The sequence below is a fragment of the Copadichromis virginalis genome, linkage group LG11 (genome assembly GCF_057382275.1).
Source record: "Copadichromis virginalis isolate Kocher_CV1m ecotype Utaka linkage group LG11, C_Virginalis_male_GT1.1, whole genome shotgun sequence".
Taxonomy (NCBI): Eukaryota; Metazoa; Chordata; class Actinopteri; order Cichliformes; family Cichlidae; genus Copadichromis; species Copadichromis virginalis.
Window position 1 is genome coordinate 12,471,139 of NC_140628.1, and position 15,056 is coordinate 12,486,194.

The window sequence follows — 15,056 nt, forward strand, 5'->3', positions numbered from 1 at the left end:
GGCACAGGGGACCATTTTGACTTAGTACATTAAAGAATTCATGATTTGAAACCACCACAGCCCACGCTGACGACTCTATGATATGACTTTTCAGTGCCTGAAGCTCGTTCCTTCTTCCCCCCTTTTCCACCAGACTGGCTTTCATTCCCCCTGACGACTGACATTGATCTATCCTTGAGTCTTTTAGCTCCAGGACTCCCATACCTTAAACTTCTAAGTCTTGACCATTAAAAGAACAGAGAAGCCAATATTTATGAATCTGTCTGCAATGATTTCCTGGTCCGTTTCTTGTGTCACCATCTGTAAATTGGCTTGTTGGTATTAGGCACATACAGCGACAGACTTGACAGCAAACTGCTGAAAAAGTGATGAAATGTCTCAGGGAAACACGATGTAATGGTGTTAAAGAGAAGAAGGCATAACACAACACTGAGCAGTGTGTGCTGGACAAACAGAGTTTAACATATTTGGAAAAGGCAAAGTAAAACAATACAGGTCATATCTACTGACACATTAATGTTTTCATTTCTTTTTTTCTTTCTAATGATATAAGTTGAGTATTCAATAATAAACATTACACTCTAATAGGTTAACTTGAATGGTTTTGTATTAAGCATCCTGTACCAGTGGACTCAAACAACAACAGCTTATCAAAAAGACAAGCAGGAGGGGGGTATTAATTTAGTCAAATTCACAAAATTGAGCTTTTTAAAGTTATGGTTTGCTTGAAAAATGTGACTTCCTCAGGTTTATGTACACATTAGCTAAATTAGGGTTAATTATTGCACAAACAGTAGGTTTAACATTGTGTTCAGAGTGTCAACATCACAGCCAGTACCTGTTCTCTGCGGGAGAGACTTCAGATTTCGCTCTCAGTGGGACGGTGCTGACACTGCGCACATCTAATGTCGCTACTCTACTTGTAGTGACTTCATTCATAAACTGCAATGTGTGAAATAACACATTCAAAATATTTGTATTATCAGAGTCCCAACAATATCTAAATGCCACAGCTGTAAAATGTATAGTCTTTTACACACTTAGCCATTCACCCTTCACAATTTCATTCAAGCCCCACTGTGTATCCTGCTTTTAATGTTTTGTGTGTGTGTTTGAACGATCTGCTCTTCTGTGAATACAGTAAAGAGCATGGCGTGAGCAATGTGATGGGAACATAGTGCCATCTTCTGCCCAGACTTGTTACTGCTATTTTCTTGATTACACTGGTTCATGTCTGCGACATCTGGTTGCAGGGACATAATGTGATGTTAATCTCCTGAGACCTGGTCTTATTTTTACCTCAATATTCTGTTCAACCTGGTGCTTTTATTTACTTGTGTGGAATAAGAAGAACTCAGACAGACACCATCTCTGCTACGCACACCTAGTCAACATACTGAATGTCCTAACATGTGTTTCCAGACTGCAGGGGCATTCTTCCATTGCTTGGCTACAACATCCAATACCAAACAAGCCTTCCTCACTGTGGGCGGCATGCTGCTCACAGTGTGAGCTCCCTAATGGCTATAATGGAGGACAAGACCATTTATTATTACTGGCGGGATGAGGTATGTATACGGCTACAATTAAGGAGAAAAACATCCTGGTGCTTGTAAAGGGCAGTAATGTGACTCTGGGAGTGATGGATGCAGGAGGAATGAGTCTCGCAGGCCTGTGGGAGTATCTTATTATCTGAGGCAGGTGGGGGATCCGTCATTGAGGAAAATTAGAAAAGGGAGCCAGAATGAGCGGGAAAAGAAAGACATGGGGGAGAAAGAGGCTGGAAAGATAGGTATCTTGAAATTGGAGAGAAGGAAAAGGAGAGGAGCCAAGAAACAAAGTAAGAGATGTTAAAACAAGAGAAGGTAAAACACAGGTTTGCTCTGCTGGTCAGTTGCATAGTGACAGTAGGCAAGATAAGTGTAGCTAAACTTGCTTTGAAGCAAATTCATCTGTTATTACAGATAATTGGAAGTCAAATTGAAGAACTGCCCTTGATGTAATGCTTTCCATGTGGAATTCACTTATTTACTATTCCAATAATTAGATTATTAGTAAAGTTACTGACGATCCTTTCAAATTGCTGGTAATAACGCCCCCTTCTTGCCATGTATGTGCTCTATGTGGAAAAGGATTTCTCTCTCTCTCTCTCTCATCATTTTTCCTATTCAGAAATCTGTTTCCTTAAAGAACAGGAAATATTGTCTATCCTGCATCCATTTGTTTATATTTTGGTATCACTGCAGATATAAAGCCATTAATCTACGCCTAAGAACACATTATTGTATGCATGAAAAGGACAGGCACCACTATCTGTGTGAATTATTACAAACACCAGGGTCCATGTTCACTACTAGCAAGCAAATCTCAATTAAACTGGCAGGTGAAAGTGAAATGCATAAAATACCGTGCTTGCAGAATTACAGCCAAATGTATTACTAACTGTAAGTGTGTTTGTTTCTGTATGCGCCTGTTCACATGGTCCCCTATTTGGGATGAACAGCCATATGCATGAATTCATTCTGTGGGGCAGCAAATGCCAATGAGCTGCCTAATAGCGCCATTAGGCTCTGACAAATGAAAAAACAAACTTACTCTAAAATGGAGATTCATACGTTTCAGTGCCTTTGGTTTCTTAACCATCACTCCTGGGTCGATCTTACAATTATCTATGGCTGTGACATTTGAACTGCAATTGATTCAAATGGAACATTCATGCCCATGGATCACTGTTATTCAAATTGTACGACAGATGAAATTGTAGAATCTAATGTGGACTGATTTCATTATCATTGGCGCTTGGAAATGTCCAGTTGGAATACTTAACATAATCAGGCAATCAGGGAAGGTTAACTCTACACTGTACTTAGACTTTCAAATACCAATATTTTATTAAGCTATGATTGGCTGTTTGAGCTAAAATCAAACTGATAAAATAATGGGTGCACTGTTTCACAAATACTGCTACTCTTTTTAACTCTACATTATAGATATGTGTGAGTCAAATGCATTACAGAATTACTGCCTAATGTGAATTTTTACTAAATGTAGTAGATCGTCTGTGTATTCTTGAGGCTTAAATGCATGATGGGCAATAAAGATTATTGCATCACAGATTTTAAGAATTTTTCAATACAAATCAATTTTAAAATAACAGAAATACACACACAAAAAAGATATTTTCCAGTTGCTTATGTAAGAAAAATGCAGTTATATAATCTCAAAAAAGTAGTTTGTACACAAAAAGAAAAAGATGCATTCCTTTTTTTCCCTATCTTTTACTTATCTGGATAATCCGAAAATTCCTAAAACTGTCAATAAAATGTCAGGGTCCCCTATCTCATGTACATACTCCTGACATTTCGTGAGGATGTGCTGGAAACTTTATACAGTATATACCCCTGTCTGCGTGCACTGGGCTTGACTCTGTGTATGTGCACGAGTGTCGCCGTGCCCATGTGGACTTGTTAAATCGATTTTCTGGAAGATGTACGTGATTTGCAGTGTCAGTTGTACACATTGACAGGCAGCCTAGTCTAATGTAAAAATGGATAATCCCCAGCCTCATGGTGGATGCTCCATGATAAGAAATTTATTGTCATTTTAATGTGTTTTCATTGATATAATCATCTGCCAAAAGCAGGGAGGTGATATTGAGAGAAACAGAACAGCACAAAGAAACACATAGAAAAGCACACTGAGACAATTAGTCATAAAATAAGGCAAAGTGAACATGAGCAAGACTAAAAATCTATTTATTTATGCAGAAAGAAAAAAACTACAACAGTCAGACAGAAGGAGGAAGTGATAGAAAGAGGCAGATGGGGGACATTAAGTCAAAGTTAAGTAACCATCGTCTGCTTCTTTATCTCACCCAGATATGGTAATCCAGTGAGCCTCTGATATTTGTTTAACAGCCTGGCTTGTGTGTGTGTGTGTGTGTGTGTGTGTGTGTGTGTGTGTGTGTGTGTGTGTGTGTGTGTGTGTGTGTGTGTGTGTGTGCGTGTGTGCGTGTGTGTGTGCGTGCGCATATGTGTGAGATTGAGAATATGAGTGAGAAAAGGCCCAGTCGTGCTTTTTCATCTTGCTCCCAGTTACACCAGCTCAGCTTAGCCAATGTTGAATGAAACAGTTATAATCTCATTGTGATGGAAAAGTGAGTATAAACTACTTCTAAGGCATTCAGAAAAAACACAGCTGTGCATATGTGTGTTAAAGTAATCTCAGTAAACAGATATCTGCATATAAATTTGCAGGATCCGTAGGCAAGAGACATGACTTTTTATTCCTGATGTGCTTTCTGATGTGTGGTTGCAGTGCCACTACTATTGAACAGTCAAGTCTGAGCAGATAGTAAAAATTCTACTCACTGGTCACATGATGAGTCTCTGCAGCATTTGTAAAATGATGCATGGAAATATCAGCCATTTGAACCAAAATTAGGCCATTGGTCCCAGAAGCCACATGCATGTTTTATCTAGGTTTGTTGAGTCTTCAGACACAGAGGTCTAAAGAGCTGACTGGCTTTTTTCAGCTTGCTCAGTCACCATGGTAACTTTTTTTCTAGCATTAGGCTGATAGTAATATAAATTCTTAGCTGAGGAAAGACTTTTTGATACTGCAGACTTTATTTGTCTGCCAAGTAAACACACTCAACCTAAATTGTATCACACACATTTAGTTGTTGATGGTAGTGATTTTATGTAACTTGTACTTGATAATACATATAAATACACTGCGGTGAACACATTGCATTCTTGTCTTGTTCCTGGAAATATATGGGCATTTCCAGGAATGGTATACTGTCAATGAGTGGTTAAAAAATCTGAAAAATAAATGGAGGATGCTTAATTTTAAAATGGTACTTTTTTTGTTTGTTTGTTTGTTCTTTTCAAAACATATTCAATTTACATCCAATATATAACCAGACTTTGGTTATATTTCTTTTGAACCTAATTTTGTTTCTGTGAATCAAATTCATTTTTTATATCATAGGGCATCCATGAGAATCCTCCTTGGAACAAAAGTCAATAAAAGCATCAAAGTTAATAAACACATGTGTAATGATGTTTGATTTTCTGTTTTTAATTGCCAACTTGATTTTTCCTGTCCCAGGTCAGATAAAAAGTATGTTAAGTGTGAATGAAAAACCTACGCTTGCAGCTATAATGTATTGAGGGATTTCACAACCAATCCTGTTTTATTTCCATGCACAGATTTAACTATTTAGGAATTGCCTGAAGTCTAGAGCCCATGGACATCACCAATTGCTGATTTTTTTCCCTTTGAGATGCTCTGCTAGGCCTTTACTGCAGCCACCTTCAGCTTCTGCTCATTTGTTTGTCTCTTTGCATTTAATTTTGTATTTAATAAGAGCTATCTCTACTGGATTAAGATCAGATGAATGACTCAGAGTTTGAAGTATCATCATAGTCACAACACTACCGCCTCCTCCATGTCTCACAAATAATGTGCTACTGTCATTGTCAGGATATCGTGTTTGTTTTTTCCTCCTCTGTGCTTTGGTTTCCTTCTCTGGAGTTGGTTACAGTGGGTTCGCCTGTGGATGAGTTTGGATGCAGATACCATTCATTTCCCCTGGTCTTAAATGCAGCAGACTCACTGAGTTTGCTGTATTTAGGATTGATAATTGTCCCAAGAGCATCTTCACCCTTGTGGTGGTAGTGACTACTCTGTGATCCATAGCTCAGTAATAAAAATTCTCTTTCCATTCCAGCTTGCCTTTTCCAAGCTTGGCTCCTTGATTCCAGCCCATTTTTGTCCGTGGTTCATCCTCAGTGCCTCCAGTGTGCTCCCCGCTGTCTCACTAGGATTCTGTAAGCTGCTTTCACTAACTACTGTCCGCCTGCCCACTCTCCGCCACAGCTGCTCACCTAGCCTGTTGAGTAGATGTACCGAACCCCTCCCAACTTTGGATCCCCCTCACAGAAAAGTAAGAGTGTCTAAACTCACAAGGCAAACCTGTCTCTCAGAAAATTCAGCTAACTGTCTCCTCTCCTTCCCCAGCACCCCCTCGAGTCTCACTGGTTTCTATTAAAAGGAGTACCTGGTACGTATCAGTCTGTTCGAGATGGTGTTCTGCTGCCAGTCTGGTAAATGGTGGAGAAGATTGGTCAGTATTATCGATGATGGGCAACAGTTTGGTCAGTAACTTTCTCTCGACCACAGCTTCAAAAATGTCTTGTTTGAAGCCAATCACAGACCCATTCCTAGTAGTTTCATTCTGTCTATTTTTGTCACCAGCGCCATCGCTGGTCTCCCGTAGACTACAGCAAAGTATGCTGCACTCGCCACAAATAAGTGATGAAAAATCACCAACATTTTGTGGACACAATGAAGCATCCCAGCTTCCTTAAGAAACAGAGCCTTCTCATCCTCTTTTCATCCACCAGTGCTCTGTACTCCTTCATAGAGTATTTCTCTAAATTGGATGACCCTAGGTTGTGCTGAACCTGAGGCGTACAAGGCTGACATGGATGGAGATGGCATAGCCCCTTATGAAGCACTGCTTGTGCACATCACCAAATCAGAAGAAGATTGATCAATCTGACACTGGCCTGTCAGGAAGTCAGTAATCCATAAGAAGGTTGACATCTACACTGATATTTTCTGTAGCTTCTCTCTCAGTAGCAGGGGCTGGATGATGTTGAATGAGAAATCAATGGTGATCTTCATCATACAGCTGTTACTATTTTGATTGGAGAACAATCTCTGCAGCACATAGATTATTGGGTCATCCACTCTCATGTTTGGTCTATATGCAAACTTCAGAGGATCAAGAGATTTTTTTTTTTTACCTGAGACAGCTATGTGGGGCCAAGACTAATCTCTCCAAGTTGGTTGATAATCATTAAGTGAGGCTGACAGTGTTAACTTTTTTAACACTAGTATTTTCTCCTGTTTGAGTTAATAGTAAATGTGACAGAGGATCACAAACATTTGGCTAGCACAGGTCCTTGGAGCCTTGAGAATGATACGGTACCATGAAGCCCAGCAACCTTGCCCTTTATTCACATGTGTAGTGTGAGAGATCATTTGTTTTCTGTGACTTGTGTATTAGTGGGGACTTACAATGATTATGTGTATCCCATTATTGCATTGCCATAACAATTGGATGAATATATAACAAAGTTCAGTATAAACACAGGACCATTTCAACATGCTGTTGATGGCACACTTGCAAGTTCAGACATAGAAAAAGACCCATTCTTACTCACTGGCTTGCACATGTGATTATGGCCACACTCACCCTTTGCTGGCAAAATGACTTTTTGCAGGCCCTGATGGCTAAAGTGAATAAACCTCCATTAACTTTACCTTTTTCTTCCCTCTACAGTTCTCTCAGATTTTCTCCCATCTCTTCTGTTTATTTCTTAGTTCTTTCTTTGTCCCTTAACCCTCTTTTCTTTCTTACCACTCCCTTCTATCCATCTAACTCTCCTTCTGAGCCCTCTCTCTAATATCTCCCCTGCAGCCATTTTTGGGACCCTACAGGGAGGGAAGCAATCTTAGATTTATTTTACCTCCAATTTCCAATTTGAGAGACCCCTGCTGCTCGAGGCGAATCTTCAAAGGGCCTGATGTGAGTCGTACTGTTAAATTAAAGTCTGTAAAAAATGGCAAAATATTTCAACCCCCCCATGTTCCTAAATAGAGCAACAAGAACCAGAACATCATCTACACTCTGTACACAGAACAGCATGTATTACCTCCCTGAATAGTTTCTAGGGATACAATCCCTGGCAAGGAACATGACTTAAAGTGAACATGAGACAGAAATGTGCCAAAAGTGAATAATAATAATAGAAAAACACAAGTTGAACTGTAATCAGAACTTTTCATGTAAATAGTAAATCCCTTCAACAGGACAGTTAACATAACAAGAAGCATTTCAGCTACATAAATGACTTTCATGCCACTATATTAAATATCGTGTTGGGAAAATGCTATGTACTTGCAGTCAGTGCCACAGTGATACATTCAACAGTTACAGTAGGTGGCATTAAAAGGCAAATTAAAGCTCTCCTGGCCTTATTTCATAGCTGATCCGACCCCATGCAAAATAAGACCCAAACTATTGCCCGAATGTCCTTTGATACGCCATCACCACTGAAAAGAATACAGTCTGCCTTGTAGTCTCCATATGTCAGTTCTCAAATCCTTCCACAAAAGAGCCACATACACGCCATTTTTGTTCTTGATCTCTCAGAAACACAAACTGTCTCTCTCCCTCCCTCTCTTTCTTTCAAAAACAAACACTCTCTCTTTGACTGGCCTATACACACACTGTACTCTTGCATTTACACTCGCGCAGCACACAGTCCTCTTCTCACAGTATAAAGCCTGAAGACAGGTGTTGGATTAGCTTTCTGGAAGAAAAGAGCTCAGCTCCTTTCATAGGAGTTGAGCTGGCCTGGAGAGCCGGGGAGGCAGGTGCACCATGAGAAGAGGGAACGGGAAAGAAGTGCGTGTATGCATGTGCGTTTGTGTGTCAGAGGATGCAGCCCAGTCATCCTATCTATTGAGAGGAAAAGAAGGGGCTTTTGGCAAAGCTGGCTCCTGTAATTGGAGATCCTGGCGTGGCCAGAAGTGAAGCGTGGTTGGCTGTTGCCACGTGGTGACAGTTGCTTGCCAGCCATCCTGTCTATACACATATACAAGCACACTTTCATACACACAGAGAGACAAATGCACACTTGGACGTTTAAACTTTTGAATGCCTTCCACTGACTAACAGTTGCTCTAATCTGTTTAGATTTTCCCCACAAAAATTGTTATGTTCATCATGAGAATCAGATCATTTCTGCATCATCTCTAAAATGAAAAACAATCTTTTTATTATTAATTGTAAATCCAACAATCATGCAATCAGGAACCTGGCCAACCTAGCAAATACTTACATTGCAGACTCACAGACTTTGCAAACATGCACAAGCTGCCAGCTTGTAACCAGGGTAACAGAGAGAGCAAAGGAGGCCTCTTCCAGATGCTTTTGTTCTTAAGGACAACCCTTGGAGACTGTCTGCCATATTACCATGGGACTCTAGCCCTCTCTCTCTCTCACTCACCCTCTCCCTCGCTCTCTCTTCTCTCTCTCTCTATCACCTTTAATCCTCCAATTTGAGGCTTTTTTCATTTAAATGACCAATTACAGAGATGCAGAGTAAAGGGGGAAGCGCAACAAAGTAGAGGGGGTTTGAGGAGGGGAGTAAACTGAAGGGCAGATGGAAAAGTACAAAAAGAGCTGAAGATAGGCAAGCATACTGTAGTGTGGTTGTGTGTGTCTGTGTGTGCATGTGTGTGTGGGTGGGTGGATGGGTGGGTTGTGTGTTGGTGCGTCATATTAAAACCCAGAGGAACCCAACCTTACCCTGCCAGCTGTGAGGCAGGTGCAAGGTTACATTCTACACTCAAGTTGCACTCCAAAAAAACTCTTGCATTTGTGTTTAGCAAATAAGTGTGTGTGCGTGTGTGTGTAGGTGTGTGTGTGTGTGTGTGTGTGTGTGTGTGTGTGAGGCACTTGAATTTCGTCTGAACATTCAAACAAAAAGTAAAGTAGTAGCTTTTTTTCATACATTTGCTTATCATAAAAGCAAAAGAAGTTTGGCTCTTCACATTTACGGTAGCTCATGAAATAAAGTCTTCAGCATAGTGTGGCTCGTGTGATTTTTCCTGTTTTTTTTTGCATTTTGATCTTCATTTAATTGGGAATGGAAGATAAACTCAAAGTGCTTAAGGTAATAACACACAACCACACACTTATTAATTAATAACAGGTCCTCCTTTACCCCTGAATAAATAGCTGCAGATTTGAAATCATGTTTTTCCCTCCGCTGTATTTCAGCTATGGGTTGATCTTTTCATGTTTGCTTGCAGTGCTCGTTTTGCTACATGCTACGTGTTCTTCCTAAATTAAGAAACTTAATAAACCAAACCTTTCTGGGGAACTGCTCTATCCTTTTAAAAAAAAAATCTTATATTTATTATACTTTTTTGGCAGTTCTCAGTTAAATGGCTTGAAACAAGTGTGTGAGAGAGAGTGTGACCCTGTGGGGTGTGATTCAGCGTGATTAATTGTTGTTAAGTGCGCTTCTTATAAGAGATGTTGTGCCTGCAGAGGAAAGAGACTATTACAGCTGAGACCCATACATCAAGCCTGATAGACCAGTGAAAGACGACCACCATCAGCGCACATGTGCACAAATGGTACAATTAAAACAGCTAAAAATGTGGGGGTAGGTAACTACAGGGACATCAGGCTATTGACCCAGCAATCTGTGTTCATAATGTGTGCGTGGCAGGGCATGTGCATTAAGTGTTACTGGCTATTAATAATTTTGTGTTGGACGATGTATAGGATTTATACCTGACAGCTCCTTTCAGATCATATTTCCTCTCTATTTGCCTTCAAATCCATAACTTTGAAAATCCCAGTCTTCTCTGTTTATTAAAGCATGATGGGAGCATAAGGATAATTATAATTAAGGATAAACATCATTATTAGTTTACTGAAAATGATGTGAAACTGATCCTTTTTTGGTCACAATACATTACATGGATGCCATTACTGAAGGGCCTGTGTCAGAATTACATTAGCATTTATAGATATGGGATTTCTCTCAATTACTTCTTCCCATATTACTGGCTTACAGGGCTCATGGCCCATATAAGAATGAAGCTAAAGATAAACCAATTAATTTAACCAAAGATTACTGCTCTATCTTACTTTTTTTTTCTCACCACAATTCTTTCCAACTGAATAAATGCTGCCTTGGTTTAATGTCTGTACAGCTATAACTTTGACAGCTTTCTCTCCAAAGAGAAAGATCACCTCCATCACAATGGCACTTTTGCCCCCTCCAGTCAGTGGTTTATGAAATACAGCATGGTCCAAGTCCAAGTGGAAAGTCCAAGCTTCCAGCCCTGGAATGGCAGATTGACTGAGGAATCAATAAGATGACAAATAGGCCACAACACCAAGGCTAAGGATTCAAGATGGATAAATCTGGTCTTCCTTCTCTCCATCTATCATACAATATAAGAGAGGTAGGGAGAGCAAATGCAATGCAGCTACGATCACTACTACAAAATCTTTCTTATCTTTTGTCTCACTTGAAAAAAAAAATAACAAGAAAACATTAATTAGTTTCTGTGTAAGAAATCTTGAAACTTCAGTTCAGAAATGTTGAATTATGGATGCACATTTCACAATTGTAATAGCTTTTGCAAAGAATCAGCTTTCATTTCCTCTGTGCCTCCAATTCTCATCATAATATAATATAACAGGAAATAAATAAATCACATTATATCAAAGAGCTATTGCACAAGCCTTGGCATCGAGGAAAAGCTCCAGTTGCAGATTATTTTATTTCATGAGCAGAATGTTTCAAGTTTTCATTGGCTGCACCGACATCAAATGCTGTAAAACTTTTTTAAAACTTAATTTAAGTATTAAAATCATAGTCTACCTTAAAATGACTGTCAAACAGTACACATAATAATATCAGTAAATGTTTGACGAATGTAGGTCAGTGTCTAGATAGTATGTAATGGTGCTGAGCCTAGGCTGAATTTGTTTACTGTTATTGCAGTTCCCACGAAGTCCAGTAGATGTCAGGCTTGTTAGCAGAAAGTTAATATTGACTGCAGTGTGGGTGTTGACGTCGGTAGATTGATGGCAAATAATGTATTGCCATGAGATGCTTAAATTATTTATCTGATATTTTCATTTATAACATCTCTGTCACCATGGGATTTTTTTCTTGTTAAGATTTAGTGGCTAATGGAAGATAGATTTGTATGTTGTACAGATAGCAAAGCCAATTGATTGAAATTGTGATTTTTGAGACTGGGTTATAGAAATATAACTGACTTGATTTGCTTATATTATGTCTATTAGATCAAATTATCCAGAATTATCCAATCATAATGAGCCTTACTGTGTAGTATAATTTAGAGCACACTAACAGAATAGCTTAAAGTGCCCCCCCCCCCCCCCCCTCCCTACCTCTAAATAAGACTCAGTTATATGGGTGCTTAATATAGCTTTTAAGATATAGTGTATATAAATTATGGTGACATAATCAAATACACAACTCTCGAGGCAAAATAGCTTAATAAGGTGTACTTTTCTACCAATTCAATATAGATATTTATTTTAAATATGTGAAAAAAATTTATTTAAGATTAGTGCCACTTGAACACTGCATCATGAAATGAATGGTTGGTAGAAAAAAAGGCTAATTGGACAACATTTTCCTATACATGACCAGTAACTTCCAGAGAAGGTTCACCATATAAATCAGAGTATAATGAAATAAATTTGCAGCGGAAGAACACAAGACCACAGACGAGAACAGGGGAAATCATAGAGCAAAGGAGAATAAAATGGCTTCTGTTGCAGCCACAACACTGAATCAGCCATGAACATCTCTGTATACCAAAGTACTCTAGAATCAAATGTGAGGCCATCTGTCCAACAGCTGAAGCTTGGTAAAAACTGAGTCATGCAACAGGACAATGATGCCAAGCACAGCAGAAAATCTACAACAGAATGGCCAAAAAGGAAAAGAATCAAGGTGATGCAGAGGCCCAAAGTCCAGACCTCAACCTTATTAAAATGCCTAGAATAAAACCTTAAGAGAGGTGCATAAACAAATGCCTGTAAACATTTAAAACAGAGGAACTGTAGCTTGCCAAGTGAAGGGACACTTCAGTAAAATCTTGTTAAAATGTTATTGTTCCACTTTCCCATGAGAAACAATACACCAGCTTATTAACAAGTGAAAGTTTATCTTGAAACATTTGATTTTTAACATGGTAACAATGACACCCTGCTAACAGCACAATATTATAGCTATGTTGCTGTTTTACTCTGTAACTAGATAATGAGAACTTTCCAAACTTTATTATTTATTTATTTATTTTTTTACATTTCATTGAAAAATTACACCCGTCAGCCACAACATTAAAACTACTTGCCCAATATTGTACTGGTCCCTCACCATGCCTATCATGGTGTTCCGTTCAGTTTAGTTCAATTCAGTTTATAAAGCTGCCAACAGATAATATTATTGCCATGGGTTTGTGATGTGCAGCAAAATTTACATGGATGGTGGGTTTTCTCAGAGTAATATCATCATGAATGCCTGGACATACTGTAAGACTTCCAAACAGAATAATACACAGAGTATCACGCTCCATCTCCACAGCTTGTGTTCCTTCCTATCCTGCTACTATCTCAGATAAAAGAAAAAAAATAATTAAGTGTACCGTGTTGCTATTAACATAATACACAGGAAAAAGTCCATACATCCTTGTTTGATTCTTTCAAGAAATGGGTGTGATGCTTGGATGCACAGTGTGAAGTAGACAAGGGTGTAACCAGTTTGCAGCTTTTCAGGCAACACACAGTAAGTGGTAATGCATATCTTAGAAAGCATTCTTCTATAACCAGCAGAAAGCACAAGAAAAAAGCACTGTCTGCTTTTGAAATTTAATGCTAATGTATATGCCATTATGCTTCCATGCAGCTTAGTTTTTTAATACAGCATTTCATTGTATCTTATATCTGTGTCATGAAAATTTTACGGATAAATTTGAGCATCTAATAAAATGCACAATACAAACTTTACAAAACATAACCTCAGTTTTACTCTGCATGAGAAATGTCCACCTCAGTAGTACTTAAATCTGCATGCAAACCCCTTTTTATTTAAATAAACACAAAGTTGTACTTTTTAAAATACTGTATAATTACAGGGGATGAGGCAGTTAACCTTGAGGTGAAGGCAAACTCTGGAAGTCCCCAAAAGTAAAGAGGTTGATTTAGCAAACCTGTTATCATTACTGTCAAACCATTTCAGGGCTGCAGGATAGCTTGTGGTAAAATTGGAGTTTCCTTCATAATCAGCTGTCATACACTTATACACAAAAGGCATCTTGAGTCATAATGTACTCCGGCTGCAGCATCACTGCTAATGTAGGTCACAATGTCCTGCGGGTTGCCAGGTACCATCACCCTATATATCAGTTAACTTAAGTGATATGCCAAGAAGCAAACATGAGCAATATGAGATGCTTTCTTTCTTATATATATTTCTTATCCTATTTACTGTAGTGTTAAAAGCTATGTGCCTTCTATAGCTACACAACCTGCATCCATTTAGTAATTATTGTGCTGTATTTCACACTAAGTGTGTTGTAGGTGGACAACCTGTTAGCCAAACAAACACCAGACACACAGTATTTAAGTAGCATACCTTTAATATAAACATTTTATTATTTTATTCTACTGTGACCAATACTCGGCCCTGCTCTCTGCAGCTCAGTGCTGTCTCTCTCTAATGAGCTATGGTTTGCCATCAGTCATTACAGGAAGCCTGATTATCCAACTGGCATTCTGCACAGCTCACAGAGAACTTCCTGAAGGTGACCTTCTCAGGTTGCCATAGAAACCTCTCTCTCAGTGAGATAGAGAGAGAGAGTGAGAGAGAGGCAAAGAGAGCGAGGGACAGAGACAGAGCAATACAGAGAACAATAACAGAACATTTTGTCCAAATAAAAAAGCATTAGTATGCTGTGGTGTCATTGCACAGGCACATCATCTGGCAGTAGAGTTGTCTTGTTAACCAGTGGTAAACAGATAAAAAAAAAAAATCCCCTATCATTATTCAACAGCCTTCCATTTACTTTATTTATTGCATTCATTACCTTAAAAATGTTACTGTGAAGGTTCATTATTTGTCATCAGGTTAGAAGGTGTTTTTTTTTCCTTTTTGTGTTTTTGGGGGTGACGTGTACACCTATACACCATGTTTATCAATGAGCTGCACCATAGAACTGAAAAACAAAACAGCTGCTGGAGTCTGGGGAGATGTTGTTGCCATTCTTGACTGATATATAACTTAAGCTTGTCTTCTTTGTCATATTATTTGTTTCATGATGTGCCAAAAGCTTTGATTTGATGAAGGGTTTGAACTGCACACAGGCCAGTTCAGCACCCAGACCCTTGGACTATGAACCTGATGCAAAAG